This window comes from Dendropsophus ebraccatus, chromosome 13 (assembly GCF_027789765.1).
Source record: "Dendropsophus ebraccatus isolate aDenEbr1 chromosome 13, aDenEbr1.pat, whole genome shotgun sequence".
NCBI lineage: Eukaryota > Metazoa > Chordata > Amphibia > Anura > Hylidae > Dendropsophus > Dendropsophus ebraccatus.
Genome location: NC_091466.1, coordinates 14343374 through 14349373, shown reverse-complemented (window position 1 = coordinate 14349373; position 6000 = coordinate 14343374). Strand labels below are relative to the sequence as shown.

Below are 6000 nucleotides of genomic sequence, written 5' to 3'. Positions count from 1 at the left end.
TGAATTTTGTTGCTCCAATATAACCGATAATCTTTCCGTGTAGTAAAACGAACGATTATTAGGCAACCGCTATTGCGATCGTTGGAGATCGTTTATCGTTAATCGTTAATTGAAAAAAATCGCTTTGTGTAATACCACCCTTAGTCTGTTCCTTACCAGATTATCTCTGACATACTTTCACTAACGTGAAACACCTGTCCCAAATTCAAATCCCGGACGAGCCCCCATAATGGGATGTTTGGTAGAACTACGTAGCAGAGGATTCTATTCTAGAATGTTTTGGGCAACGATAGAAACTAGGCTATCTAATCCTACCACTTTACGAACGAACAAAAGAAAAACAGTCTGCAGTCTATCAGTTTGGAAGGCACATTAATAAGTGATGGGTAGGCAAATTTTATAAAAATATATATTTGTTTATGGCAATTTTGGCTTCTTGACTTTACAGCATGCTGTCTTGGTGTGATATGACTATGACGTTGTACAACTACAATCTACTACATTACTTAAATTTATTTTTGGGCCAAAGTTTTGAAAGAAAGGATGGTTCCGGAAAACAACCAGTAATTGGGTGTATATGACGTTATGTTGTTGTTTTTAATGAAGCAATGGTCACCACAGCAATCAACAGTCCAGTTTAAGTGTCCAGTCGTCACCATAAAATATAATCCCCTTAGGTTTAATATGGCAAGATCGTTGTGTAATATTATGTTTGGCTTACACATTAAAGGCATTTTCCTTGATATACAGAAAAAAAAAAATTAACAAACATTTTATTTCTGCAGCTATGGTTTGACTTGTTTAGCGCACTTAGAGGTTAGACACAGGTTCCTATGAGCCGCCAGACGACCATCTCATACATAATTGAATAGTCGTCTTCAAGGTGTTATGATGGCTTCACGGTCTAGGTAGTTTATGTTGGGGGAAAAAAAAATCCCTTTTGATTTTGGGGATAGAGTAAACCTGTAGTGGTTGGGGGCAACATCAGATAGTTTAGTAACAACACACAGCACAAAACAACAACAACAACATACGCTCCCTCCCAGCAGTTTGAAAGAATCAGTGATCAGCACAGAGTTCTTCTCACCCTTGGCAAAAATGAGTGATATCAGATAACAATAGGAGTGGGTGATTGGTTCTAGATTGAACAATAAAAAAATATATCTTTTTGTTTCCCCGCATTTGGCTGTGTGCGACTGTCAGTGCGGCAGTCAGCAGAGCTGGTATCATTATAATCAGTGAGGCTTGTGTGGTTAGAAGCTTCCCGTCGATTGGAGGGGTTACAATACTATGAGCTTAATGGTCTCATCTAAGGCTACACAAGCCATCGATTTAAGAGAATAATCAAGGGGCAAAATTAATTTGATTGAAATATATATATATATATATATATATATATATATATATAAAATTTATTTTATTTTTAAGTACATGCAGTCAGCCATATTGTTTAGTCAGTTTTTAACAGCATTTAGTGATACGCTTTACGGCAAACCCTATGGTCATATGGACATAGACGCAATAAATATCTCCAGGCTGTATGGGTCTTGTTAGTAAGCACGCTATGTTATTTAATATTACAGGGGAGAGGAGGCTGAGATGCTGTTGTCTTCGCTATCTACTGGTGTCACCTTATACTGTAATTCTATACAGATCACTTTTCAGCAGCCTCCTCCTTATCATCCCAGACAGAACGGAACAGAAAGTCACAGCTTAATAACAAGCCTGGTAGCCAGACTGAAAACAGAAAGATTTCAGGATTATTTTACAATCTAAATTTTAGCATAAAAACTTGAGTCCTTTTTTTTTTTTTTAATAATTCCCTTTAAGGGGCCACAAATGACATTGGAACATAGCAGAAGCCAACAATACCTTCAAATATAACAAGTAATGGTGTCGCTCTCAGATGACTTTTTTTTTTTTGTTCATTTTCAAGAGGGTTATGCCATAGACCTTCAAGCAATTCTAGTTTGAAGTAATTAAAATACATTGTAATCTCGGCTGCCGCTAATGCATTGCGGTCCCTAGAGGCTCGGGATGGGTGTTGCTTTCTTTCCACTTCTTCACTAGCTTCCTTTTGCTAATTTGCTCTTCTTCCATATTTAACATTTCTTTGACATTTTCACTTTCTCTTGGAAATATCATTGGATTTCATCTGTCATTGTGCCTGCCTGGCTATATTGTTTCTGTAACGCTGGTTAACCCCTTATATGCTGTGCTTTAGTGACTATATGCTGTACAGAATATAGTTAGTTTTTTGTTTCCTATGAGCGTACTGGATCAGTGACCGTTTTCACTTGTCCTGGCCTGCTGTAGGCTCCCCTCCCTCTCATTGACCATAATCGTCCAGAATCCATCATGTAGTTGTCAGTAGGAAGCAGGAATGTGACTTCTCCCCCCCCCCCTTCTCAACTTTTGGGAAATCTCCCTGATCTGTTTTCCATCTGTTCGCTACAAATAGCAGTAATAGGTCTGCCTTCCAAGACCTTATGAAACAATGCTTTTCACCTTAAAGGGATTTTCCTACCCCATTAATTTTTTTTTTTTATACCGCTTACAATGCTATAAAATAACAAAAGAAGTAATACTCACCTTACCACTCTTCCCTGGTTCCCCACCTCTCCCTGTTCACAAATGAGGCAGCGATTGGCTAATAACCTCTTTGGTGTTGACATGACCATGACCACTGTATGGTGACCTCACCAAGACAGTTCTGGTAGGAATTATGGAGCGGTGTGGGTGCATAATGGGAGCCAAGTGGAAGGGTGAGTATATGTGTTTTGGTTTCTGTTTGTACCTACATTTCCTGCCATGGGTTAATTTTGGCATAATGCAAATGGTTTTTTTTTTGTTTTTGTTAGTTTGTTGTACTGCAATACCAGGTCAATGCATGGAGAAGACAGAGCAAGTTCTCCACCCATCTTCCTGTTCTAAAAATCCATTTAATATATGGTCCCCAGATAGGTGACGTGTCGAATATGAAACTGATAAGAACAGATACCTTACTTGATCTTAGCCAAAAGGCCGAGAAGCGATGACTGGCCATATGTTTTAGAAAGGCCGAGAAGCGATGACTGGCCATATGTTTTAGCTGGTCGACTGTTCACACTGAAATCTGTAGGCTTGCCTTAGGATGATGAGTATCACTCCTTTTTGTAATTTTATAGCTATGTCAGCTGTTTGTACATGATTTCCTTGTGCTGTAAAACCATGTTAACAATTTTTTTTTTTTTTTTAAGAAATTTAGATTTTACTAGGTAATTGTGGTTCTATAAGATCGATAATTCTAATGGTAGACTAAACCTTAGTGGTCAGGAGTCATCAGGGCAGTATGGCGCTTGTGGTTCCATAATAGTTCATAAATCCCGGCCACTATAGTACCTTACAATTATAACTTGGCTTCATACTGGGGCCATGGTAGCTGTGTAGTTCTACTTGATGTTTTTGGAGGGGAAAAAATGGTGATTTACCAGCTGGCACAAAAACTCTCCATATGCCCTGGCAGTGACAGACGATATGCCCTGGTAGTTACAGATTATCAGAGTATGCCAGAAGAAGTAATACTATTAGAGCACACTGAGAGTTGTACTACACAGCGGCTGTGGACTGCTGCTACGGCCACGTCTACCCTACGTAACCCCCTACAGATTACTGGGCAGGAGTCCTTTTTTTTTTTTTTTTTGTTGGCCAATGGGAAGAACTCCTTTCCTGACTGAATCCCAGATAACGGATACACCAGGGTTAAACAGGGAAGAGTGATCAGTGTGTTTGTATTGTGATGCAACATAAGGAGACAAGAATCTGGCTGGTATACGGGTGTTTCATGCCTGTACGGCATAGTCTTCATTCCTGTTCGTGTTAGGGGGAGGGCAGTAACGGTGTTTCTCAGCGCCATAGATTTTCTCTGCTAAATCTTGATTTTGAATATATAGTATAGTGCCTTTATGGAAGTTTAGGGAAACCCGGACTTGCTAGCTATTGCAAACTACAGGTCCCAGCATGTCCTGACAGTTAGAACGTCCTAGTCCTATCTCCAGGGTAAAGGTGGCCAGATACCTTCAATAGCTGTTTTTAAAAAGTGGGATGTAACCATTTGGGACATCCCCAGTAGTTCAATCACTTAGAAAGGGTTAACTTTTGAAAGGAAAAGTCAGACCCAGTCATTCTGTTTCGGGGTCCAAGGCCCACCCATTTGGCATGGCTCCTGGGAGACGGCGCGGTGCAGCTGTGTCTCTCACTCCAGTTTCAGTCCTCATTATGTGTTATTGTTCATCCAGCTGCAGCCACCTCTGTCTGGCTGGATATTATTACTGCATTCTCTCTACTGTTTGTATTAAAAGCGGAAATCAGGTTTTCGAGCAGCGTCCACAATCGCCAAGATTTTTTTCTTTTTCTTTTATCTGCATTATTATTTTTATGCCCAATTCTGTCATTTCCTTCCTGGCGCTTTAAGCCTTCCTAACTCCGGGCATTTTTAACTCCTTAACACACCACCTTCTCTAATTTGACCTCCAAGAATTTTAAATTCTTGCAAGAGCATTGCTTAGCCGAAATCCGGCATGCCTGATTCCCCTTTTCCTGACATCTGTCATAAGAGAGGTCACTATACTGTACATATTAGATGGTCAGCTGATTCCGACAAAATCAGTGGGCTTAGCTAACATATGTCTAAGGTAAATGGACATTTTAAGGGTTTGGGGGGTACTTTGTCACAGGTGGAGGCCATTATCCAAACCTCTTTAATAAAATCCCTAATCTCATCACTGGTCATTGGGTTGATAAAAAATTTATCAGACTCCAACCTGATGGTGTATAAATTAAAATAAAAAACTTGGCTGCCGTCTTCCAGAAATGAAACCACTCATGGTTGTTTGTGTTACCCATTACCCATTTCCCTAATCTCATACAGCCCCTTTAAAGGGGATATCCAGCGCTACAAAAACATGGCCACTTTTTCCCCTCTCTTGTCTCCAGATTGGGTGGGGTTTGGAACTCAGTTCCATTGAAGTAAATGGAGCTTAATTGCAAACCACGCCTGAACTAGAGACAAAAGAGGAGGAAAAGGGGCCATGTTTTTGGATAAGCCCTTTTAAATTTGCTGCATAGCTTCATCCTAATAGTCTATATGCTTATCACACTCTCTACCTACAGTACATTTTCTTCTTTCTTTCTCTATCCTATAGCCTTCTATTACATATCACTTTTCCCTTGAAGAGAACCTACTATCACTTTCATGCTATCTGAACCAGGAGTCATCAGGGCGGTCTCAGGTGGCTTCTCCCCACCCACTGGCCTTGAAAGACAATATTTTTTCGGTTTTAGCAAAGAAAGAGATCTTTTGCATCAAAGCCGGTGGGGCAGGTACAATCTGACGGGGTATACCCCAATGACTTTGAGCCAATTGACGTTAATGATAGGTTCCTCGTAATTTTTACCAATTCTTCAATTTTCTTGAAACCTCTAATAATCTTTCCCGATACCTTTAACGTCTATCTTTTCCCATCCTACCCCATTTTTTTACCTTTTATATTTTACCTAAAGTTACACTGATCATATTGTCTTGTGCTATTTTTGGTGTTATGTTGGGGGTGGGGTGGTATCATATTCTTTAAACATTGTTGGCTTTTGTTGGCTCTGCTTTGTCTTTGGGCCCTTTTTGGCTTAGGATCCAGCTTGAGATCCAAGAACATATTCAGCCAAGGCTACTGAATGCCCTTATCTTAAAGATTACTAGAACATTGGGGTACATCTGTTTAGATGTAGGGGTCTTGGACATTTTTTTCCCTTCATCCTCCAGCTCCACTGCTGCCGTTCAAAAATACTTTATATAGTTATAAGATTAATAATGAACCTAAATGCGGAAAATTATATTCTATACATTGGAATGTTCAGAGGAGACCAATCACCATTTCCTTTACGAAAGTGCAACCTGTAACGGGAGGCAGCCATTTTAAGACTGGTTCCTTTTCTGTAGAAACTTGTGAAGGCTTCAGAGAAGTC

The 6000-nt window shown here is 39.9% G+C and overlaps 1 non-coding gene across 1 annotated transcript; it reads right to left on the bottom strand.

The window, feature by feature from the left end:
- Positions 1-2847: 2847 nt before the first annotated feature.
- Positions 2848-3036, bottom strand: LOC138771591 (U2 spliceosomal RNA). Its single transcript, XR_011359651.1, has one exon. It is a non-coding gene; the product is annotated as a U2 spliceosomal RNA (small nuclear RNA).
- Between the last annotated feature and the right edge of the window lie 2964 nt (positions 3037-6000).